Source organism: Sylvia atricapilla, chromosome 1 (assembly GCF_009819655.1).
Source record: "Sylvia atricapilla isolate bSylAtr1 chromosome 1, bSylAtr1.pri, whole genome shotgun sequence".
In the NCBI taxonomy this organism is placed as follows: Eukaryota; Metazoa; Chordata; class Aves; order Passeriformes; family Sylviidae; genus Sylvia; species Sylvia atricapilla.
Genome location: NC_089140.1, coordinates 149,326,065 through 149,352,262, shown reverse-complemented (window position 1 = coordinate 149,352,262; position 26,198 = coordinate 149,326,065). Strand labels below are relative to the sequence as shown.

The 26,198-nt window shown below is 45.1% G+C and overlaps 1 protein-coding gene across 8 annotated transcripts in view; it reads left to right on the top strand.

The window, feature by feature from the left end:
- The first annotated feature begins 17,558 nt into the window (after window positions 1-17,558).
- Window positions 17,559-26,198, top strand: part of SLC45A4 (solute carrier family 45 member 4) — a 63,897-nt gene continuing 55,257 nt past the window's right edge. For 2 of the 8 annotated variants that reach the window (XM_066336748.1, XM_066336803.1), the window contains exon 1: window positions 17,559-17,787. The gene's annotated coding sequence lies outside the window, so the exon portion shown is untranslated. Of the gene's footprint in view, window positions 17,788-17,888; window positions 17,910-22,746; window positions 24,222-24,740; window positions 24,809-25,277; window positions 25,715-26,198 lie in introns of those variants that run through there. The other 6 variants (XM_066336780.1, XM_066336787.1, XM_066336763.1 and 3 more) reach the window with 6 other exon arrangements.

Genomic DNA, 26,198 nt, shown 5'->3' with positions numbered 1-26,198 from the left:
TGGGGTTGATTCCTGTTCACAAACTTCAAGCAAGTACCTGTTGGGAGAGGGAGAGAATGAGCTGGGTGGTAAGCCAGGTTCTTCTTGCCATTGTCAGAGGATTCAGTGTGCTTTGGAAGAGAGGCAAGAGACCTTAGGAAAATAATTCTCATATACACAAGTCTACAGAGAAAGCAATGATCAGCACCCAAAGGAAAACACAGCTTAACTTTAGCAACCTACAAAATTCACAGCAGTGATGCTGCACAGTTGGGCTTGGCATGATGTGTGAAAAAGTGGCCCCAAGAGTGAAAAGACATGGACAACTGCCAATATATTATGCAGTTCTCATCTGAGCATCCAAATTCCCCTCAGTGAGCTGCGTTAGGCTGCAGAGCAGTCTGTAATCGGGAAGTTTGGCAGTGATGACAGAGATGTTCCTGGCATCCATTTTGACCAGCCTATTGTGCAGCCAGGTCCATAGAGCCTCTCAACAGAGGCCTCTCCTGCAACTGGGCAAGAGCTGTGGCTCTCCACACATTGGACAGGATCCACTTCAGCCTCCGGCACAAAGCCCTGGGAGCAATGGAGCTGGGGCCACATTGCCTCTTTGTACGGAGTCTGGGCAGACACATCCAGGTCACTCACTCCAGACAGCATTCATGACCTGTGCCTTTGCTGTTTTCCAGTCACCCAGAGAGTAGCTCAGAGCCTTGGCAGCAGCCCTGTCACAGTCCCCAGGGTCCCTGGGTCGTCCTGCCTGCTGAAGCATGGCTGGAGCGTGTGGCAGCTCAGGAACTTGGGAAGAGGCCACCACGTCCGGCTTGGATGTGATGTGCCTCACTCCACGGTGCCTTTTGGGTTCATTTAGGCACTCAACTCATTCTTCAGTGGCTGAAGGGAGATCCAAGAACAGGATTTAGCTGTGGCTTACCCTCCCCTTCTCCTCTTCAATCCTCTAGAAAGAATAAATGCTAAAGAGAATGAAGGTCATCCGCGGCCAGGGCAAGTCCATGCTAATCCCTCTCTGGAGTCTTGGCTGAGTCCAGCATTCAAGCCCTGGGAAGTATTAGGAAATGGATAATAGAACAGGAAATGCCAGATTTTGGTAGCTGTGAAAAGGAGAGACACACATTACCCATGCCACAGAAATAAAGGGGAGGGTTTCCCTCTCCTCCCAGGCTATGGATGCTAGAACTGAATGGACATGGTGTTCAAACCGGGTAGAAAAAAGACTGTGCCACTCTTCTTGTGGGGCTTACAGGGAGGGCCCACACTGGGAAAAAGACAATGGCTTAAGGATGACTTTCACATTCTGTGCCCACCCCTCCTGTACTTGCTCCTATGGAATTTTCAGTGGGCACCCTTGTATGCATTTGAGAGGGAAAGAAAACCTGTCTGGTAGTCCATTGCTGTATCAGATCTTCCCTTTTGTTTCTGAGCCCAGCTCAAAAAAAGGCTTTTCTCTGCCATCCTGGAGAAAGAACTGAAAGTGCATGATCAGCTGGAAAAGATAAACTTGCTATAAGCAAACCCGACACCTTCTGCAACATCCAAGAGACTGGAAACTTTGTTTGCTTTGTTTATACACAACTGATCAATTGAAACAAATCAATGAAATGCTGGGGGTTGGCATGTTCCTGTCTGATCCCAACAGCAGCCCAGAGCTGGCTCCCATGCCAACACACATGCAAGGACAGATCCTCCAGTGACATTTGATCCTCCAGGATCTCATGGGTGTCTAATTATTATCTAAAGTCCAGCCTGGATAAAACACAGGTTTTGTCATCCCTTTCCTCCAAAACCTTCTCCTTAGATCTTCTCAAAACACAATGGGCAACCTGATGGTATTTCTGCCATGCAGGAAGCTGCTCCTGATGCCACTTCATACTTCTCCTTCAAAGCCCATGAATTTAGGCTGCAGTTAAAGCTTGCAGAAATTTTCAAGCCTGGTTTCTCCAGCCCTGCAAGTAAATCTCTTGCATATCTCTTCCTTTGCCTGTTACTAAATCACTTCTCGTGGGCCCTGATCACACTTCTCTCTCATCCATTGACGATACCACCAGGGAGATTTTTCTTCTAACCTTTATCTTTTGTCCTGTTTCTCAGGCTGTATCCCTTCACTGGTTCATCCCTTCCCATAACACCAAACTCAGGTCTTCCCTCTCAACACACTGTGACTGGTCCATCCATAGCCCTTCCCACCAACAACCAGCCCACAATGGTGGCCAACCTCCTTTCTATCACATCTTTAGAAGTACTCCTCAAAAAACATCCAAAAATCAGTCTCTGGTAGAAACCCATCTTTGCTCCCAGTATCTTCATACTGGTCATGTTGCCACACAACACATTGGCAAACATCATTTTCCTTCTCCCTGTTCCCATTTGTCTGAGCCACCCATTTTCCTATGTCTTAATCTTGGAATAGCAAGCGTGAGGATTTGTTGCGTCGCACAGCTCAGCCCAGCTGCAGCTTCTTGTCCTATGGCAACAGGAACCAGGAATAATAACAGCAAGGTGGTGACTCATTAAAACCAATAACATCAGTAATTAGACTTACTTAACTTTTCCAATTGTATAAACAGCTGAGAAAAAAAATTGAGTCTTATGCTTTTCCAATGTTTTTCCTTCTTCCAGTTTCTCACATAGAAATTGTCAGTATTGGGCACTTGTCACAGTCAAATTTCCTCTCTCTTCGCACAACAGTAAATTCATGGAGTGAAGTGAAATGTTTACCTCGTCCACATTCTGTGAGTGCAGAAGACTCTCCAGCATCTCTTTGCTCTGAGCAAGGAAGAGGCCAGCTGCAGCCCTGCTTGGTGCCAACATTGTTCCAGCTGCTGTTGCTATAGGAAAAAAACCAAAGGCAGAACTGTCCAAGTTTCAAGTTCCTGAAAAAAATCTGTTTAAGTCAGCAGGGATAGAATCTGGATGCAAATTTCTCTCCGGACCTGATGCTCAGTGGGTGCCATCTACCACATCATTCAGCTGCTGCTGATTGAGGCTGTATCCTGGTACAGCCTCGTCACTGCAACCCTTGTGACCTTCCCCTCTCTAAATAACACTCCCCTGCCCATTACCTCTTGTCAGAGGCAGAGAAAGAGACTTGGACCAAAGAAAAAACTGCCCGTGGGATTAACAGAGGGTGTCTGTGGAACAAGGAGCCATCACAAGTAGGACAAAACTCAGAGAGCACTGGAAGGACAGGTAGCCTGAGGGCAAAACACTGGACAAACTATCTGGTGAGATAAGGAGCAATCAGGCTGGCAGAGGGTGGGAGAGAGGAGGCAAGGAACCAGGGAGGAAGACCTGAGAGGACTGAGATGAAAAGGGGGTGAAGAGACCAAACTGTTGAGATAGGTGGCCATCATCTCTGAGCTGAGCCTCACACTCCACTCCTTTTTCTCAGTCCTTGTCCCTGCATTTTGGGCACACCAGAACCTTGCATTTGACTTTGTCCTTCTTTAATTACAAAGGATCTCAGCCCCTTGTAGCTGGTGTGGCTGCAGAACCAGCAGTGCCCGGGAAATGGCCGCTCTGACCCCAGCAGGGCAACTGCCTTGGTGCCAGCACTGAGGGAACCTCAGTATGGATCAGACCTCAAGAAGCTGACTGTCAAACCTGCCCTACAGACCTCATCCCCCCATCCCAAAAGAAGCAGACCAGTGAGTACAATAATATGGTGTTAAAAATGGAAAGTGCTTGTGGAGAGAGATCAGCTGCTTTGTGAGGCAGCTGTATGTTCTGGAGCTCCTTTTGATGTAAATGTGTGAAATTACACATTTATTGCAGGATTCAAATGTAGCCATGGCAACATGATTATCAAACAGTTGCATATGGAAGTGTAAATCCATACAGGTTTCTGGCTGGTGAGATTAAACTGCCCGGAGACAGAGCTCACTGTATTCCAAGCCCAGGCCCTCCGTGGCCAAAAGGATTCATCTCCAGCTTCTGTGCCGGGGAAAAACTCCATTTCTTTGCATCCAAACTGGCTCCACTCAAGTGGGCCGACCACCAAACCAAGGGAGAAGAGCACTAAATAGGCCAGTACCCTCAGCAGTGAGGCAGCACCCTGCACGCTGCTGCATGGGGTGACCCTGCGCTGAAGGCTGTTTTGAACAAACTCCTCTGCTCAGCCTTGCAAGGGGCAGGGACAGCTCAGCCCGGAGCTGCGTCTGCAGAGCAGGTTTCAGTTACACCTCGAGCATCATCATGCTGTATTCATAGAAGCCCTGGCCATGAAAACAGGCTGGGCAGCCAATGGCACCCCCTCACCCACAGTGTCCTCATGTGACAACGATCTGGTGACACGGTGACATCTGAAGAGGGGACAGCAAAGCTGGCATGTGTACTGGCTGCAAGCAGGAAAGAGCTGTGCCCTTATAGCCTCAAAACCATGACCTTGATGTCCATTCCTTGGAAAGTGGGCCCATCCATTAATTTTCCACAGCTGTCAGTTCCAGGCTGAGCCGCAGTGTCACAGCCAACGAAAGTCAGGCACAGTCTCCTCCCCTGGATACACAGCAAGCTCTGACACCTCATGGAACAGTGTCTGAACACAGCCTGGGCTCAGCTCAGGGTCCTGGTGTGTCTGGAGTGATGAGTGATGAGTATCATCAGGTGGACTGTGAAACAACAGGGGAAAAGGGAAAGAGAAAGAAAAAGAAAGGAAAAATAAGGAACGTGCACCCCAGCATGGAAACAGACTGGTGGGAAGGAAATAGAAGTTTTAAATAGACACTAAAAGATTGGCAGAATTTGGCTGTAAGTGAAAACAGAGTAGTGGAAGGGCAGAACTTGGTCCTTCTTTTTTTTTTTTTTTTTTTTTTTTTTTTTTTTTTTTTTTTTTTTTTTTTTTTCCCCAGAGACTTGATGTGGCTCTTTCACTGAGAAACACAAAAGTAGGGCACAGTCCTGCAGAATGCACCCGGGGGTATCCACAGTCCTGAGGTTTGGGGATCTGCAGCAGGAGCCCTGGCATCCCTCTGGAACCAGTGGAAAAGCAGGTTATCTCCACAACAACGTGGTGAGCAGCTTAATGGGACACCTAAAGCATCTGATGGCAATGCCCCTGAGCCATCATACAGGAATTCACATGATGGCTTCTCAATAGGATGCTCCTATAGTTAATTAACCTCTGGTCCTGATTTCCAGCGGGAACATCTCCTGTTTCCAACTCCAGCAAATGGTTCTAATAGATTTAACAGCCTGCTTTTACCTGGCACCTTCTTCTTCTGCTGCAGGTATTTCTGGGTAAAATCCCTTTTCACCTTCCCTACTGCAGCGTAAATATCCTGGAGCTCCACCACATTCCTGTTTCTAAACCTGTGAAGTCCCAGATGGTCCATCATCCATCTTCCTCAGTTTCTTTCTCTGCATCATGAGACTTTCTAGCAGAACCACTTTATCTTTTCTCAGACACTTTTTAAATAGTGCTGTTTCACAGAGGATTTTTGGGTTGGAAAAAAATGAAGGCTCTTGGCACTAAAGACAGACCTTTCTCGGTAAACATGAGGGTTTTGATTTTAAAAGTGACAAACCTTGTTTCTTAATTTAAAAAAAGATTAATTTTCCCAAGCCTGTTTAGAAAATTAAGAAAAAATATTGCTGCGCTAATTGCTATTATCAAATGATTTTCACATCGTCTCCTGCCTGTGGCCACACAGATACAGATTGTGCAAATGGACTTGGCATTCCAGGCTGCAGCAGATCAAGTATCAGATTTCTGGTTAACCATGAATTATCACTAAAAAATAATGGCACTCCAGCCTTGCTGTTAAAGCTGCCTGAGTCCGATGACTTGGGAGTGCTGTGCTGTGCTGCCACAGCATCTGCTCCCCAAATCTGGCATCCATGTCTTGAGAGAAGGAATCAACCTTCCTAAGAGGGGAGGTGAAGCTGTTGCCCACATCTCCTCATTCCCCTTGCTGCAGTCCTTTCATCTCTATGCTATATTAGCATTCTGGAGAGCACTAATGGGTCTGAAGTGGCTTAAAGCCATTTTCTTTATTGCTGGATTAGTGCTGGAAGGGTATGAAACTGCCGGCACTCGGCTTGAGCACGTCCAAAGCTTTCTGCTCCAAGCAGACACGAGCGCTCAGAGCCCCGGCCTGCCTCACACAGCCCAGCTCACTGCTTTTATGAATGGAGTTAAAAACAACACACGCTGTGAAGCTGTTGCTTAGAAGCTTTTTTTTTTTTTTTCTTTTTTTTTTTTTTTTTTTTTTTTTTTTTTTTTTTTTTTTTTTTTTTTTTTTTCCCCTGGTGTCCTGACTGCTCCGGCCAATACAAGCCTTAGTGCTCCGGAGTAGTGCGCAGCCCTGAAAGCAAGGAAGTGGGCAGGAAAAGCAAAGCACAGGTTCTCTGTCTGTTCCCTGCCTGCTTTCAGTTGAGCAATTATACAACTCCAGATCTGTGATTATTTCTGGCAAGGTTTGTTCATCTCATGGGAGACTTTTGGAACAACACGGTGCTTTTGTAGGGAGTGTCAACCACCAGGAGAACGTGCCTTCCAGATCAGATTTTTTTTTTTTTTTAAAGATGTAAGTAATTGTTTCTTTACAGATTGGTCTTTGCCTTTTAATGACTCACATTTCTACCTTGTCAGCTTTCAGCACGGGCCCTGCCCTCCCTCCCAGTGCTACAATCCTCCCAGATCTCACACACAGTGCCAGGTCACACCAGGTGAAATCCTGAACGATGAGAATCCATTTTGTCGGCGCCCTGTCCAGATGTTCTGCTTACAGGGGCTGCTTTTTGGGGGCTGCAGAAACTACGGGCACAGCAGTCAGAAGGCATAAAACCGAGGTACAAACCTACCTCTAAAACACTGAAATGGCGCTCTGTCTGTGGTTTATTTTTTGGACAAACACAGACGCATTTTCATGGCAGTGGTGACAGATTCTCACCCCCAATACTGCTGCTGTGCCAAGAGTCTCATTCCCACTCCAACCTCCTGAGGTGCAAACATGCTTTTCAAAATAAAGAGGGAGAATGCTTAAACACCCCTAAAACTAATTTATTAGCATAAAGCTCTGTGCAATATAATTGCATCTTTTTAAGAGGTTGGTTTTTTGGGTTTTTTTTCTGAAGCTTTTCGCCCTTCACTGCTCTCTGAAAATGTATTCAGCATGAGGCAGGGAGCATTTATGGAAAATTTCAGGCTGCATGGTTAAAGCATGGCCAACTTGTAAAGTAATTGGAAACGTAGAAGGGAAAATGTTTGGCAACATGGGATAAAAGGTGCTGTGTAAGTGGACGATTTTTTCTTATTGCAAACTCTCCTCTCTGATATGTTAACTGTGTTTGGCCTGATCTCTTGACAGTCCATTTATTTTTTGTCCAATTGCAGGCTGCTGAGGGCAGATAAATTTCAGGCTATTATGGGAACACCCTAGAAGTTTGTATAGAAAGGAAACTCTCTGTTTCCTGTATCATCCTTCTGGGGATCTTGAAAGAGTTCACAAAAGCCACTTAAGCAAACTTTCTTTGCTGGATAACGGAAGGAAAGGAAGCTGTGAACAAGCAAACAACACTCAAATCCATGAGACAAGAGATACTCATAGGTCATTTGAGAGAAAGTAAAGTCTGTGAATGAAATGCGCACACACACGCAGAAGATATTTTGTACTCTGAAAATAATGGGTATTTCTGCACCCCTGCACTATTTGTGATTTATAATAAGGTAAATCTTGCAAACCACCAGTGAGACAGGTGGTGGAACATCCATCCCTGCAAGGCATGAAATGTGTGGAGGGTTTTTGTGGTTCAAATAATACATCTCAGGATGAGTTGGAGATGGTCATGGATCAGCTGAACAGATCTTTCTTTCTTTCTTTCTTCCTTCCTGTTATTAACAGTGCAGCTGCCAGAGCTCTGCTACAACCAGCTCTGTGTTTTTTGTCACCCACAGATAGAAAGCAAAGGTCTGAAGGGCTGTAAGTTTTCCTAGGGTTGGCTTCAAGTGCAAAATTCAGATGGAGCTCAGGGAGCTGGGGCAAAACTCAGCATCAGGTGTGCAAACACCTTCAAGCCCTGGAAATATTGTGGGATTCAAATTTATCTGCTTGTCCCTGTCTCTTTTACACCAGTATTCTAAGGAGTTGAGGTTGGTCCAACAGTCCTTTCCTGAAAAGTTTTAAGCATCCTGGCTTCAGCTGCATTTCAGAGGTAGATCAAAGCCACAGAGAGGATGAAATGCTTCAAGTTTGTTTAAAAAAGCTCTTAGAGGAGGGGATTTGAAGCTCATCTGAAATATGGGGTTTGTGGTATTTGATGTAAGTCCATGTGGTAGAGAGACCTTGTATCTGTTCAAACCACAGGAAAACAGGTTCAAGTTTGCATTCAATAACAAGGCATGGTCCTTTACGAAGAGATGGTTCAGGAGAATACTTGGTAAGCAGGAAACTACCTGGGCACTGCCTGAAAATTTTTTAAAGGCATTTAGGAAAATATCAATTTTGAAAACATTTTTTCCTACTGGATTCTGCAACATGTGCCTATGGTCTGACCAAAACCACTAACAAGGCAGGGAGGAAAGAAAAAGGAAAATATGTGAAGTATTTGCCAGCTGGAATAAAGAAAAAAGGTTTTGTTCAAATTTAGGGTAATCCACTTAGGCCAGTTCTTGTTTAATTGGGACTGGGGAAGGCCTTTTCTGGCAGAAATATAGCTGATACCTTGACAGGAAAAATATAAACTCCTCAAAAACATTTCTCCTGGTCTCTTCTCAAAGCTATCCGCAGGAACAGTGCTTCCCTGGGGAGCTTGTTAAACCTCCCAAATAACCTCATTGCTAGGAACATTCTCTCAGTTTTACAAATTTCTTTATCTTCAGCTGTAACCTCTAAAGCCTGCTTTCCATGTTGCTAATGATCTCCATCCAAATCATCTGTTGTCCTTCTGTGCTCTGGCCCAGGTGAGGGCTAACATATCCCTGTGGAGAGCATCCGTCTGCCCAGTGTAAATGTATCACCAGTCCAAAGAAACAGGCTGGAATCCATTCAAGGAGAAAGGTTCTTTATTCCTATTCTGACAGTAACACAAAACTTTTGGTCCTACCGAAGCAGCCTTGAGTCTTTGAGGTGCTTAAAGCAGGAGCTTAGTTGCCAGGCTCCTCATATAAATAAGAGAAGAAGCTGCTGAACCGATGGGATTGTCTAAGAAAGAAGAGCAGTAGGAAAGCACAACTCCATTGTAGTCAATCCTGGTCTCTGCTATTGGCACAGTGTTCACACACATAGGTCACCTCCAGGTCCCCCTCCAACAGGTTGTGTTGTACCCCCCAGAAGGTCTGGGAAGTGTTTGAGGAAAATTATGAAACTGTTTGAGGAGAAACTAGGAAAGGAACCTGCTTTTATAGGGATCAGAAGTGAGAATTGGAGGCTGATTTTTTCTGTGAAAGGGCCTGACCATGACCTGCCAGCCTTGGCAGGCTCGCACAAGGTGTAGAACCATGGCATAAGTCAATGTGTGCAGTTTCTTCAACAGAAAACTGTACTTCTTTTTTTTGTTTTACAGTTTCCTACCAAATCAACTAGATAAACTGACTCATCCCAAGACTAAACTCTTAAAATTCCTCAGGCAGAGTTCTGAGGTTCCACAGTGCATTGCCATGTACTTATCCCAACAAAAATGTCAGCAAATTGCATTACCTATGCCACATTCCAAAAGGCTTCTATCTTGTGCAGTCACTTATGGAGAGCACTGTATTTGTGGGAGTCTTTGTAAGGGCCTCTACAGAGTTCAAGCAGTGCCTGGACAATGTTATATGGTTTAGTTTTAGGTCCTGCAAGGAACAGGGAGTTGGAGTAAATTACCCTTATGGGTCCTTTCCAAATTGAGACATTCTATGATGCTATCAAGTACAAGGAGATGAAAAGGAAAGGAAAAGTTGCTCCTCTTGGGAGTAAGTGGCTTTAAAATCATTTAAGCTGAAAAGCAAAACTAAAGCCCAAGAACAGTGGTGTGAAGTATCCATACTGTACTTCAGGTAGAGAGAATTTCACAAGTCCAACACTGCATGAAAATCAATGACTGGGGTGACATTCAGGGCCAGAAAAAGGGAAAAATTGCTGAATACAATTACCTCAAAACAATTCTTTTGAGTTAATTCCAAAAACTGTGAATGTTTCAGTTTACACTCAGCTTTTAGGAGTGGTGGGGGGAATGATTATAAGAATCCTAAAAAAATCCTAGTATTTTGTAGGGGATTTCCACTCCAATCAACTTTGGCATTTCTTTTTTTCCTCAAAGTTTAAAATTATTTTCATAATAAACACTTTAGGGTCTGCAGCTGTTTGGTTCTCTGGTTGTGTTTGGAAATTCAAGCAATTAGAATAAAAAGTATTCACTCAATTTGGTTTCTCAGTCACAACTAAAACAGCCTGCTTGGGGTTATTCTTGAAACTTGGGTTGCTTAAGTCATTTAAATAGATTTCTATTTCAGAAACAACACAGGAGCCAACAATTTCACAACTAAAAGCTCGAGGGCTACAAAACTTGGCTTCACCCAAGACTCTTAACATTGTTTTTCATTATCTTAATCATTAGGTTCTTTACATACTAATTTTCCATCCCGTTGCCAACCAGTGCCAATCCAACTCACTTTTCCATCACCCAGGTGAGTGTTACTCATGTTTTCATGGAAATGTGCAAACACTCTGAATACAGTCAGCACAACAGTGTCTATTTTTGCGACTGCTCGTTGGCTTCTGCCAACACTGAGTCATATCTGCTGAAGTCGCTAACACAGGTGTAACTTCTAACTTCTTTCCTAGGATTTTCCAAAATTATAGAGAATGCTGATGGTTGTCCAGATGCAGTTTTGATGACACAGGGCTAAACAATTTGTTTATGCTGGGACTCACAATATTGCAAACACCAATTAGGTATGTGACTGATTAGGCAAGGGGAGAGATGAGATAAATCCCAGCACGTGGTTGTAACAGGCCTTAGCAGAGCAGAGAGTAAAGTGAATCCTCCAAGAAGGCTACAGAGGCTTCAGGTCCCACCTGGTGATCAAAACAGACGTGCCCAGTAACACCTGCACAGTTTGAATCCAGCTGGAGCCACAAGACTGCAAAACAAGCAGGCAGTGTGAACAGGGATAAATGTTCAGTTAACTAGAGGTCATCACTTAGTGTCCAGAGCTATAAACTAAGCATTTGTGTGGTGATCAGATAAAAAAGGGTATTTTCTTCTCTCTGGGTTTGCCCAACTGGCTATCATCTATTAATTAATCCATGAAACATGTTATTATGAGAAAGCATTAAGTAACCAAGAACTATAGAATGGTTTGCTTTGGAAGGGACCTTGAAGCCCATCTCATTCCAATCACCCTGCCATGGGCAGGGACACCTTCCACTATCCCAGGCTGCTCCAAGCCCCATCCAGCCTGGTCTTGAACACTTCCAGAGATTGGGCATCCATAGCTTCTCTAGGTAACCCATGCCAGTGCTTCATTACCCTCTGAGTAAAGAATTTCTTCTTAATATCTAATCTCATCTCTCCCCTCTTTATTTTAAAACCGTTCCCCCTTGTTATATCACTTCCTGGCTGTATAAAAAAAGTCCCTCTCCATCTCTTTTACAAGCTCCAGTTAGGTACTGAAAGGCCATTTCTCAGGTGAAACCTCAGAAAATTTGTCTTTAGGGGAGGCATCAGGAGTCTGTGCAAGCAGAAGATTAACTGGTCTTTTTTTTTAGATATTCACACATGTAAGCTGAAAATGTCGCCAGTGAGCTTTCACCAGGGTAAAGCTAACATGAATGCAATCACTTGAAAATCATCTCAGATTTAAACAGTCTCCTGTACTTCAGGCTTTGGTTCAGGATTTTGGCTCTCTTCACATCCAATATGATGAAAATATATCCATCTTTCATTAAAAATAGAGCCACCAAAATACAAATACTCCTGTGCAGCAGTGGAAACCTCATAAACATCACTGTCATAGTTTCATAAGAGCCAGCTTAGAAGGAAAACTGACTAATCTCAGCTCATTGCCCAAGTACAGAAAAGTTTCAGAAAAGTAAACAGAATTAAACAAAATAATTAAAAATAGAGGTTCTGGTCTCTCCAAGACAAGGGAAGTAGTGACTGAACTGAAGTGAACAAGCCCTGCAGTTCTGAAGTGCTGTTTAGCAGCATCTTAACTGCTCTTGGCACTTGAGGACTGAAAGCCACAGTCCTTGAAGGACTATCACGTCACCCCTTGACACCTATAAACTGCTCTGAAGCTTAATTCCTCATAGTTTTATTATGAAGATAATTATAGACCACATAAACTCAAGAGGCAGGATAATTTCTGCAGCAATTAATACCAGGTTTCAGCTGTGCAAACCAGGAAAATAATGGCAGGCAACTCTCATTCTTCAAGGCATGAACTCATGATGAGACCTCACAAGTGGCAGAAGCAGCCTACAGCCTGTATGAGCACCTTGTAACGTAACTGCTGTCATAAGCTGTTTATTTTCCATAGGGGCGTGATGTGAGAGAAATTGTAGCTACTGCATTTAAAGTCATACAATTATTTCAGTTGAAAAAGACCTTTGGGAACATAAAATCCAACCATTAACCCAGCACTGCCAAGTCCACCACTAAACTATTTCCCCAAGAGTGATAGAGATCACCTCTACCATCTCTCTTGTAGACAGCAATAAGGTCACCTCTCAGTATCCTTTTCTCCAGGCTGAACACCCCCTGTTCCCTCAGCCACTCATTACCCAGACCCTTCCATAGATCCACTTTCCTTTGAACATGGTCCAGTTCATCAATGTCCTTGTGGCTTGTGGTGAGAGGTCCAAACAGGATTCAAGGTGTGACCTCAACAATGCCCAGCAGAGGGGGATTCCAGGTTTCAGTGCAGGACGAGGGCAAAGGGACCCTACTCCTGCACCACCCTGTTTGCTCAGGACTGTTGACATTGCTCTAGGGTGGCATGAACCAACTGGCTCCAGATGGGTGGACTTTGGGCTGGTCACAGGGCAAAGGGCTGAGTAACACTCTATACCTGCGGATTCTGTCAGAAGCCCTTTGGCTCTCAGAATAAAAAGTCAATTTTGGCTAAGGTGGGCAACCTGAATGGACCTGAAACTCTGCCTGTCTGGATGCCAGTAACAAATTCACACAATCTCCTGCTCTTCTTCACAAAACCTTCTTGACACTTGTCTGTCCAGACAAAATATCTTCGGTTGACCAGCCACAAGTCCATATCTGAAAAAAACAAAAGCATCCCAATGCTTTTAAAGAAAAAAAATAGGCATCAAGGGACATGGGCCATTTTACACAGCCATTAAAGTTCCATCGTAATGACAGCATGTGTTGGGGGAGGGTGGGAAGAAGGATAAACAGCACTTTCAAGTCCAGAGCCTGGGTCTCCCATCAGATATATCATCCTTCGTGAGAGACAGCCGGGGGCTGACTTACAGGCCAAATGTGTAAAAGTTGAGACTCATTTTTCATGTCCTGTCTATAACATCCTGGCTGGGAGACCTCACCTGGGTTTCTGGGTGCTCAGATTTGCTTCAAGCGTAGCCTCAGGCTTCCCAAACCCATGGCCACTCCCTATTAGGAGACACCTCAGAGGCTGTGTCAAATATCATTAAGTCTGAAAGCAATCAAAGCAATCCCAAGGGCTTCTGTCCATCCAGAGGGAGAATTACTTTTTTTTTTTTTTTTTTTTTCTTTCTTTCTTTCTTTTTAAATTGCATCTTTGAAAGGATTTAGGAGCAGCAGCAGTCTCAAGAGGTTTGTATAATCTAGGAATCCCCTTGTTTCATATAAAGCAATTCACACTAGATCTGAACACTGGCAAACAGTCAGCTAAATCCATTATCGCATGATAATGCTTAAACATTTCATTAATTCCTAACCAGCTGTCCTCTGCTCCCTTACCCCTTTCATCATACAAACATTTCTTTAACTGTCTAAGGGAGGGGAGAAGGGAGGAACAGACACAGCCTCGTAAAATTCCTTTACCCGCTTGGCCTGCGGCAAGTTATTTCTTTTGACACGCGTGTAAAATAATATCGGGGGTGGTGTTTGTTTGGCTTGGCTGGATGGTGAGTTTTCATAACAATTCGGTAAGCCAAGTACCTGTGAAATGGAGTACAGAGAACTCACGGCAGCTTGCTGATGAGCCTGCCGTCTGGTTGATTAATATATCTCATTAAATAGGGAAGACCCCTTGCTCCAGCATCTATGCCAAGGCATAAGGCAAGGTGTTTGGAGCAGGATGCTGCTCTCCAGTGGTTTGAGGTCCTGTAGGTTATTTCTCTTTTAAAGTGCTCGGGTACTCCATGCCAAACAAACCAGTGGAAGTGAGGGTTAACAAGGGATCGGTATCTTGGGGGAGTTCTCCAACGTGACTCAATACAGTGGACACATGCACACCAAGAGCCAGAGAGAGATTTTAAGGTGACTTCTGGATGCTTTCTTTAAGAAAAGATGCCCCTGAAGTGCCCCAAATTCCTACCCGTTGTCTAGGGACTCTCCAAAGAACAGGATTCACCACCCTGCTGAGGAAGGACCAGAGGGGAGAGCTCAGGGGTGGTCGCCAATCCCACTCTCAACCTCAGTCCAGATTTTGTTCTAGTCCCTCTCCCAAACAAATGTAGCACACGTCTGGACAGCACATCAGGCTCCTGACAGACACTCATTTCTCCCCTGCCAAGACATGAGAGTGCGTTTATTTATTATGGGTTAAATATTTGGTGTTGAGTAAGAACCTCAGAGGGAAAAGGTGGGTCTGTTTCCTTGGATTCTTTTCTACCCCAACACTCAGTATGAAAAAACACATTTTTTAAACTAAAATGTTCGGTTTATGGAAAATTCCCCTTTCTGACTTTAGGCTCAGCTAAAGGTGGGGAATTAACAACTCTTGAGTGAAAATAACATGACGAAATACAATGGAGAAATATCTGGACACATCTGGACATGTCTGGACATTGCCAGAACAGGTCTAAAATGCCAGGCTGAGGTAAGGATCACACTTCACCACAACAGCAGGCAACAAAAGGACTGAAAAAGAAGTAACTTTAATTTTTTTTTTTCAGACATTTTAAAATGAGGTGTCAAAATATCAGGTAGCTGGGGCTGCCATAAACCCATGGGTAACAAGAAGCAAATCTTAGAAGTTATAATGATATCTTGAGATCTGTTCTTGGTGCTTTTAGGTGTGTTAGGGTCTCAGAATTTCCACTGAAGTAATTTGAGTCTTTTTTTCTTATTACAGCACCACAAAACATTTCTGTAAGTACAGGTGTATTTTGTTTCTTCTGTGGAAGAAACTTTAATGTTTTATTAAGCTGTATCACAGTTTTGATACAACGGATGCTGTTTTGCTGTCAAGAGTGGGTACACTGGGCTGTCATGGATGTATCCTTTTTCTTCACAACTTTATAAACATCAGTAGTATGTCAAAAGCCATCACTCTTTGAATGGACTTTGGACATCCTCACCAGAGGATGTTTAGTTTAGTGAGTTCTCCATGACTGTGGTCATGCATGCCTTTCAGCCCTTGGTCTCAATTACCCTAAAACCAGAAAGATATTGACAACAGCATTGCAGAACAAAATATTGCTCTCTTTTTTTTTTTTTTTTTTTTTTCAGTAGGACTTGGAATAGAGTTTCTGTGTTAGACTCAAGATTCATCTTGAGCTTTTTAATAGATGTGTACTGTTCTCCCATTTTGCCTCCTGTGGTTTTCCTTTTCTGAAGTCTGGTATGCTTCGCGGTTTATGTATTCATGAGTTGTAAAGAAAGAAGTTCACCATTAAGAAAAAATTGTTTTGGAATATATACTTAATGGAGTGTCAAGAAACAGAAAACAATTACACTTACACAATGTAACGTGCATTTTTACATGCCACTCGCAGGCTGCTTTATGCATCCCCAGTTTGTATAAGTAATGAAAATTAAGTATCACGCTAGCCTGCACAATGCAGTCAGCACAATTAAGGCTAGGAGACCTTAATTGGGAATAAAAAAACACACACCAGCGCTAAGAAAAACACAGTCTTTTATGGCAAGTTTGCAGAGGGTTCTTCCAATGTGTGCTTCAATGTCCTGAGAGTCACTAGGCACTGTGTGTAGAGGGTTGTGTTCTGCAGATGTGACAAATGCATGATAAATGCCATGTTGCCCTCTCCATGGCAGCCAGGCACACACCCAGTCACGGGGCTGGACATGAGGAGAGGCAGCTCAAGGCCTCTGGTGGGCAGAGCAGCAGGAACAAGGTGGGGAGGTAGGATGGGACCTTGACTGTAGTCAAACATAAGGAAAAGGTATTATTTTCCTTTGTGATGAAGGACAATTTCAGCAATTTGGGGCCAGCATGTTTGCAGTATCTCAGGCAGAGAACAGAACCTACTCACTCCTGCACTTTCCAAGCTGTTGGTTGCGGCACAACTTTGCCTGAGGAGGGCAAGGGAGTCCACACTCTGTTTCTGTGCAAACGCCCACTACCTTGGCAGGGACAGTGCAGGTAGAGCCTCCATCTACCCTCAGATTGCCACTCGTGCTCTCTTTCCACCCAAAGGCCCACCTTCAACCCAGAAGCAGCGCCAACAGGCTCATCCTTCGTCCCTGGGCAGCGGGAAAAACTCCTGCTACACAAACTGGGGAATGAGATGCTGGAAAGAAGCATTTGAGAAAGAGACCTGGAGGTCCTGGTTCATGGCAAGTTGAATATGAGTCAGCAGTGTCCTGGCAACCAAGAGTACCAACCCTGTCCTGGTTGATCAGGCACAGCATCACCAGCTGGGCAAGGAAGGAGATTGTTCTGCTCTGCTCTGCACTGGGGTGGTCTCACCCTGAATAGTATGCAGTTTTGGGTACCATAATGTAAGATAGAAAGCTATTAGAGAGCAACCAAAGGAGAGTAATGAACATGGTGAAGGGCCTTGAGTAGACGAGGAATACAAAAAATGCCTGAGGAGACCTGGTCTACTCACCCTGAAGGAGACTGAGGGGAGACCTCATTGCAGTTGCAACTTCCTCGAGGAGGGGAGGGGATGGGCAGGCACTGATCTCTGCTGATCACTGTGCTGACAGTGACATGACTCGAGGAAATGGCCTGAAGTCGTTTCTGGGAGGTTTAGGCTGGATATTACAGAAAGGTTCTTCACCCAGAGGGTAGCTGAGCACTGGAACAGTTTCCCAGTCAAGCGGTCACAGCACCAAGCGTGGCAGAGCTCAGGGTGTGCTTGGACAATTCTCTCACGCACGTGGTGGGATTATGGGACTGTCCTGTGCAGGGCCAGGAGCCGGACTCCACTTGTGAATATTCTGTGTCACCCTGTGACGCCGTCACCCTCCAACACCTGCCCCGCCACCGCCCGCCTCGGCTCCCCTCACGTGGGCATCCCTGCGGCGGCCGCCTGGGCGCCCCCGTAGCCCTCCCGCCGTCACCCAGCAACGCCCCCCGCCCGTACCCCGACGCCCCGAGGCCACGCCCCTCATTGCATATTCATAAAGACACGCCCACAGCCGGAGGCCACCCCGCCTCTTGATACATATTCATAGCCCACACCTCACGTACCCCCCGGGAGGCCACGCCTCTTCGCTGCATATTCATGACCCCGGGGGCGGGAGGGGGCGGAAGCGGAAGCGGAAGCGGGTGCCGGTTCCCGAGGACCCGGTATAAAGCGGCCGCCGCTGCCCGGTGCCGCCGCGCTCGCGCCGCCGTCAGTGACCTCGTCCCTTCCCTCCTTCCCTCCCTCATCCCCCCCGCCCTCCCCGGCGCCGCCGCCGCCTCCCCCCTCCGCCGCACGGAGCAGGTCCCGGGTGCTGGGGGAGACCCGGGGGCAGGTAAGGGGGGCGGCGGGAGCTTGGGCTGTGTGGGGTGTCTGGAGTGAGGACGGAGTGTGGGCGGCTGAGGAGCTTTGGGGTGACGGCGATGAGAGGCTGGTGAAGGCGAGGAAGGGTTTCGGGTGAGTGGGCTGAGGGGCTGGTAAAGGCGAGGAAGGGCTTGGATGAGAAGGTCGTGAGCGTGAGGGACTGGTGAAGGTGAAGGAAGGGTTTGGGGTGAGGGACTGGTGAAGGTGAAGGAAGGGTTTGGGGTGAGGGACTGGTGAAGGTGAAGGAAGGGTTTGGGGTGAGGGACTGGTGAAGGTGAAGGAAGGCTTTGGGGTGAGGGACTGGTGAAGGTGAAGGAAGGCTTTGGGGTGAGGGACTGGTGAAGGTGAAGGAAGGCTTTGGGGTGAGGGACTGGTGAAGGTGAAGGAAGGCTTTGGGGTGAGGGACTGGTGAAGGTGAAGGAAGGCTTTGGGGTGAGGGACTGGTGAAGGTGAAGGAAGGCTTTGGGGTGAGGGACTGGTGAAGGTGAAGGAAGGCTTTGGGGTGAGGGACTGGTGAAGGTGAAGGAAGGCTTTGGGGTGAGGGACTGGTGAAGGTGAAGGAAGGCTTTGGGGTGAGGGACTGGTGAAGGTGAAGGAAGGCTTTGGGGTGAGCTACTAGGGGAGGTGAGGGAGGTGGGGGGCTAATGAAGAGGAAGCATTGGGGTGAAAATGAGAAAGGTTTGAGGTTAGGCGCTGAGAAGTTTTTTGAGTGAGGGAGTTATGGGGCTGGAAAGATAAGAGGGTTGAGGAGCTCTGCGGTGTGGGTATGTGCAGTCGTGAAGATGGGAAGGTAATGAGGCTCTTGGAGTGAGGGGCATGTTAGGCTGCAGGGATGAAAATTCGGAATGCCATGTGCTGTGGTGGGAAATCAGGTCGAAGGAGGTGTTTGGCTACAGAGGTTGGGAAGGGATGAGGAATGAATGGAGGAATGAGTAAGGTGATGTTGGAGAGACCTGTTTGGGGTGTGTGGGATAGCTGCCTCTTTCTCATCAGAATTCATTAAGTGCCCCTTTAGGGTTGTGTTGGGTGGAGACTGTACTGGATGAGGACTTGACAAAGGGGACCAAAGGTGGAAACTAGTGTACCTTTTCAGACTGTTAAACTTCACTAGTCTGCCATTTGAATAATTCCACACTTAATCTGTCACCTGATCTCAAAGCTTTATCACAAAACAATTGAGTCTCTCCTTGCCTGATATGTTTGTGGGAGGGTACTGGAGAAGGAAATTGCTTCCAACTTTGCTCTTAAACCTCCCATGAATGCAGCAGTTTTCCTTAAGGTCATGTTGTCAGTGATCTGCAACTCTTAACCTGCCTTGATTTAGCATCTTTAGCAGGTACACAAACTCTGCTTGACCTTGAAAAATACTCTCTCTGTGGGGCAGTTTTCTGTTGGAGTGCTTTGCCTTCAGAATTCTCTAGGTACAGAGGGGGAGAAGGAGGGGAGGAAAAGATTTAGCCGAGGCTCTGACTCGGCACTGGGTGCGGTGAATGAATCAATGTTGCTGGAGCCTGGCTAATTCAGAGACTTACAAATGGGAAAGGATAGGAAAGGTATCACAGGATGTTGAATGTTAGACAGAGGAGCTGTTTTCTTCTTCAGGAAAAGAGATGTTACAAGAATTGGTTCTACAGGGGGAGGCAGCACTAGGTACAGAGCACAGACAAATAACTGCAGCATTATGAGAATCCGTGGGAAGGAATTGCCCTGTTACAGCATGTATCCTTTCTGCTCTGCAAAAACTGCTCCAGCGTGAGCTGCGTCATGTTCCACTGCTGTGATCAGACAGTGCTACTAAAATATTTAATGAAATATGGCTTGAGCAGGTGCTTGAGCTCAAAGAGCAAGCTGGTGAATACTTCCTGCTTCCCTCCCCAAGTCAGGCTTTTTTGTAAATACCTGGCAGAGGGGGGTTGCTGATGTTATTGCACTGCCATGGCTTGTGTGACTTCTTCCCTCCTACCAGTATTGTGCAAGATAAGGTCTTCCTTGCTTGGTTTGTTTAGTGATTAATACTAATCACTGGATTGATGAAATGTTCAACATACCAAATTTTTCCCTTCCTAAGTAAGGCAAGAGGTTTCAGACAAGAGATTAAACTATTTACTTGACGCTTTGGCTATAAATGCTTACAGAAGTGCTCTTTACTGTAAGTTTGAAAAGCTGACACTACCTTCAACCCCTAAAGATGCATCCAGTAGTCTCCAATGCATCCAAAAACATCTGTGAGTTCCTGTGTATGGCAAAGGTAGTGGCAGCTGCTGTCTTGGAAGTGGGAGCTTCATTCCTCTATTAATGAGATTAAATTGGATACTAAAGGGTGTTTTCATGACAAAATAACAATTTCCATGATGTAATGGGTGGGATCAGTGGAACAACTTCTATTTTAGTTAGCTATTTGTAGTGTCAAAGGCCAGTTTACATGGGTTGGCTCGTGCCTTTTCGAGCAAGTAAATGATAGCAGTTCTTGTGTTCAATTATGTATGACTGAGGCATCTTTAGCAAAAGGAAAACGTGTGGCTCCACAGATAAACCCTCCTGTGTAACCGTGGGTTAACTCCTGCAGGAGCCTGCTGCTCTCCGGGAGTCTGTTGCTGAGAAAGCAATCTCGCTTGGATGCTGTGGGGTCTGCCTGCAATCGAGGGCAATCCTCTCGCTCCAAGCTGAAATGTGCCTGAAAGTTTCAGTCTGTTTTAACTACATTTGTATTGTGCTGCCTTGCAGTGACCAAGGGAGGTTGTCTTCTGCTGGAGGTGTCCTTAGTCATGAGAAGGTGGCAGAAACACTGACTGACAGTTGGTGAACCAGTTGCTCCTTCAGTGTCATGTTACAACAAAACTCATGAAGTGCAACTTTGTTCACGTGCCTTTTCAATGGGGTGACACAAGTGGAATATTTTCGTGGCTTCCAGTGAAGCGTGGTATAACTCTGACTGAAACAATGCACATGCTTGGATGTCTAAGTGCATGTGACCTTAAGTTTTCACACTGGAGCAAGTATGGAGCCTTCTTGAGGAGCTGTCTGAAGTAACTGCCTTGATTCCTCCAGGTGCAGATACAGGCTCTGAGAGAGTAAGCTGGAGTTGGACCTGTCTCACAGGGCTGTGACCTCCAAGGTTAATTACCTTTAAACTCACTCCGGTTTTGGATTCTCTAGCAGGAGTTAGAAAGTTAAGACTTGGTAAAATACTCTGCTTGTGTGCTGAGGTGGGAATGCATGGACTCTGCCTCTATCCCTGTATAAACTTAAATGGATCATCTATAAAAGCAAGGAGAATATTAACATTGGATGGTACCTGCAGAGTAATTCACCAGTGAACCTGCATCTAATGTTTGGAAAACTTTCTGCAGTCAAAATACGTTGCCAACTGAGCAGCTTAGAAACGATGTTGAAGATTTAGGAGTCATGAATTCCTGGGGTGGGGGGGGATAATGGCTGGAATGACCTGCTAGGTAGTGCCTGCAGTTGTGAACACAGCTGCATGTAACACTTCAGGGCTTTCAGCAGACACTGAATTAAGCTGTAAACAATTCCTTTACACTTTAAAGAAGCATTTAATCTTGTCTAACAGTCTGCAAACTCTGCCTGTGATGTGCCACTGCCATCCTTAGCTGAGCACCTTATGACTTCCAGCATCAATTCCTAGAGCAGAAAGCCACTTCCATTCGCAGTTTCTGGGTGCTTGCATGTGGGGCAAAACCAGTGAAATCCTTCATGCTGCCCATCACAAGCTGGAGCTGGTAGTTGCTTTTGAACTTAACTTGTGGTCTGTACCTCCTCTCCCCTTCAGACACCCTAAAATAATTGCATCAGATGATCAAGCAGTATATGTTGAGCAACAGTGCATGTATCGTGGAGTGGTGTTTGACATAAAAACAAACTTTACTTGCCTTTCAAACTGACTGCAATGCTATGGGCTACTTTTAATAATGTAAAAACATGCTGAACATAGGCAAAGCTATTGGAGTTGAAATGGAGCTTTCCAGCTGATCTGCCAGGAGAGCCCTGTGGAAGTGACAAGGCTGTTGTGATGGAGCAGGAAGCTTTAGCAGCTTGCAGAGTAATGAGTAACATGAAGAACTGTTTGTGCTGTATTTCAGTTTTGCAAGGGTCACTCCCATGACCTTTATATCTCTAATACTTGCAAGATCCCAGGCTGTGACCTATTCTAACTCTAGGCATACGATTCACCAAAACTCTAACAGAACAGCCTCATGTGCAGTTGTTTCCTTTAGAGATGGGTTAAGTGATCTGATACCTATTCTGTTGGAGCTCCTGGGTCCTTCAGCTTAGTGTCTGCCTTACTGAACACTTTTATTCAACAGCAGTGTATCGACTTGGGGATTACAGAATGCAGTGGGTGTTGCTTAGTCTAATATACCAGCACTAAACTGACATGAGTGACACAGTACTTTTCCTAAACAGAGCATTACACCTGCCCAGTAATGTCCGTATCAAGTCCAATAAACTTTCTAGCTGTTGTGCATTTAAGGCTCCATGCTAAACCAGAAAACAATCCACTTGCCAAAGTTGAAGCAGAGCACTGTCAGGATGAGTGACACCACATGGATAGCTTGACAGCTGATGTTTCAACCTGAGAGTCACCTTTCAGCTAGGAGATCCTGGGCAGCCCAGAAAGCAGGCATGGAAGCAGAGACTGCTCAGCTGTGGAGTGTTGTGAACTAAGGACTGCGTGCTTTCAGTAAGCTGTTGCTGTCAGGTGACTTTTACGGTCAGTGGCTTATCAGTTACCCACACGTTTTGCAGTTGGGTCACAGCCCTGCCCAAACTACCCAAGGCTTCCATTGGTAAACAGATATTATATCCTGCATCTGGGACTGTGAGGGGCTCTTGTATCCACGGACTGGATTATTATTGCTCTTCTAAATAAACTGATTACTCTTTAGTGTAAAGAAGCATAATATTCCTCCAAGTGAAGCAAGGTATTCTGCATGAAAAAGAGCTGATTTTATACTATTAAATGTAGACCTCCAATAGAGTTGCTCAGTACTAAATTTGCCTTGAGTTAAAAGCTGATCTTTGGGCATCTCAGTGATGGAGTCAGAGCACTGCAGTGTCTGAGGCATGGAGTGGTTTGTGCTGTGACCTAACTGGCACACGGTGGCTATTAACTAAAGCCCCTTCTTGCTGGTGCTTCCAACAAGTGCTGTGCAGTCATTTAGACTGCAGCTGGCATACGGCTTTGTAACAACTCGGGACAAGCAGCCAGGTTTCCTCATCAAACTTGCTCTTGGCAAGTGACTCTGGCAAGCATCAGGACACAAGGCTTTTGTTGGGTAATGATTTGGTTTGGCTTAAGAGCTGCTCCTGACCTTGGTTTGGCTCTTTCTGGCCTGTATTCTGCTCAAAACATGAATCTCAATCTATAGATGATGGGAAGTTGGTCTCCACAATGTGGACCACTAACAAAACTTAAGACCCAGTTAAAGCTGGGGAAGACTTGATTTCCAGGACTCTTATTTATGGAGGATAAAGACTATAAAAGTTTAGCTTTAGGAGACCTGGCTGGCCTGACACTTCAGGCTTGACTCAATCTCTTTTGCAGTGTTATATGAAGATTGACTAATCTGATGGCCCGAGATGTTCTGGGAGGGAACTGAGAATTACTTTCCTCGCACGACTGAAATTGTCTGTCAATAGCTGCTGCTCATGCAGCAAGTCATAAAAGGGTAGGAGATAAAGCTTAGTCCTAAGAGTAAGCCAAAGATACTTTAAAGAAAATTTTGGTGTGTAAATGGCAGCAGGAAGGTGTTACCCTGAATTGTTTTGCTGAACTCTGTTCGAAGTGGATTTTGCCATTATTCTGGGAAGAGAAGGTTGGTTCTCTCAGCAGAGTGGAGAGAGGACCTAGTTTCCTCATCTTGTTTTAAATGAGAGCTCTCATGTTTTTGTAACTGAAATTGAAACCAGTGTTATGCTGACCCTGCATATTTTCTAAACTCTGCTGGCTGGCCTGGACTACTTCTGCATGCAGTGTAGTTCATTTATTTTGGAGACTTGAAAACAAGCCATTATCACCCTTCAGTGCCAGATAAATAAATGATCTAACTGGGGGCCGAACCCAGTGTTCTTTTACAAAAGCACAACTGCATGTCACTCTTATCTTCGGCATTCTGCCCTTGAATATATGATCAATCTTTTTGGACCACGTCCAGAAACCAGTGGCTTAACCCAGCAAGCGATGACTGCAGAGCAGTCAGATTTCTGTGCCACTTAATTTCCTATCATCACTTACACACAGCAAACAATCTTCCAGAATACATTTAACATGAGCACTGTTTAACCTACAACTTTCTTATCAATCACATGGAAGTACAAATAACAGAAACAGAAGTCAACTCTTAAAACCCTTAAATAGTCTTGATGGTGGATCTGTGCTTCCAGGTAAGAAGAGTTTGAGGGAACTGGGTTTTTTTGGGGTTGTTGTTGTTGTTTTTGTGGGTGAGGAGAAGGCATACATAAAGGGTAAAAAATACTCTTCCCCTTTTATGAGGGGAATATCTGAGCAAGTACACTGGTCTGAGCAGTTTGGCTCAGGGTACTCCCAGAGGAGTGATTTGACAGTCTGAACTATTGCTCCTTAGAGTAGTGTGGCTGGCCAGCTAACTCCCAAGAGTTCAAAAAATAACCCAAAACAAATGCAGAGCTTGCTTTAACACCAGCACTTCTAGTGCATGTCCCATTTGCTATCTGATTCCTATCTGGGGGAATCAGCTTGTGATGTGGGCTTGTTTTTTTTCTTGGCTCTTGTTCTGCTTCTAGCTTTGGTGTAGAGGGAAAAGGCTTCCACTTCTCCGTGCACAGGTACCCTGATTGTTTCCAAAGTCATAGCCCTTCCACCTCCCTAAAAGTCAAATTCCTTTCAATAAACTGAAAAAAGAGAGTGAATGAGCAGTTATCTGTATCTCTCATTATGCAGCTGCATAGCAGATCTTTCAGTCTACTGAAGAAATGGAGTTGAATCAGATAAGGTGTGTTCCCTTCCAGGCAATTGCTCTGGAATAGTTTGCGTGACAATTCAGGGTGCCAGTTGAAAATGAGCCTTTTGACCCTATGGCAACTAGTGGGATCTCTGATCTTCTTTGTATGCATATGACCTGGACACTACCATGGACTTTCAGTTGTGTAGTAGCCCCTAACTAAGCTGTATATAAAAGGGTTTGGGTTCCCTTAAAATGAATTTTGTGCTAACATCAGATGCCTGTGTGTCTAGTGAGTTTGGTATTGTTAGTAAGCCTTTTTCTGGTTAGGAGCAGCAGGATATATTTGTGGACAAGTAATAGCCTTGATGTGATGACTTAAGATAAAGCCTCACTACTTTGTCCTAGGGTATTCTTAGCCTGTTTGTGGCTAGATCTCTGTAACATGATTTTGTCCATGTAAAACCTAATGAGTCTGAGGGGTGTACAGTATAAACTTGATTCTGTGCTCCTTGAACAGATTTCACTGCATCATGTGACTTCTTCGTGGTAGAGATACACTTAAAGAAAAGAAAAAACCAAAACAACAGTGCTCAGTTACTGCAAACTACGAAACCTGTACATTCATCGGACTATGAACTTCCAGCTCTTTCCAGCAGCCCAACACTGCATGGTATTTCCCTCAACTGCACTTAGTAGTTTGCTCTTCCTCATTAACTATCCTTCTAAATTAACACGTTGTAAGAGATCAGTTCCAGTTCTTTGTTAAGGCTGGTTACTGAATAACTGGCTGTAATTAATGCCTGAATTTATCACTGGTACAATACTGGCTACACTGTTCCTTGCACTTCAGCCTCTTCAAGAAGCTCTTTGTGAATAGACTCCCTGTCTGGGTGGCTCTGTGAGGAGTCTGTGTATTGCTGAGTGTCTCACTTCCAGGATCCTTCAGTGAACCTGGTAAGTTGCCCTGATTGTGGATCACAGCCTCATTCTGTCTGTTTGGAACTTAGTAACTGATGTGTCCCTGACAGCCTTTTCTGACCTTTGGAATTTTAGGGGCTGCCACTGACAAAGACGCTGCTGCTAAGTGACCCATGGTCAAACATCACTACCAGAGAAAGCTTTAAGTCCCTATGTGCAATTATTGTATTGACTGGAGTTATGTATGTGTGTATATATATATATATATATATATATACACTATAGCTTACAAAAGACAAATTCTTTAAGTAGGGAATAAAATTTCAGCTTTACATTCAGAAATTACTGTTGTCCAAATGATTTGAAGATCTTGCCCTTGGGGATGGGATAAGAAAGCTGCTGCAGTTCTGTGCTTCAGGCATTTGCAGTAAAATTGCTTTCTCTGTGAAAAAAAAATAGTCTGAAATAAAGGGGTGCTGGTAGTGGTTCCCCAAGCTTTAATACTAAAGGTATGTTTTCT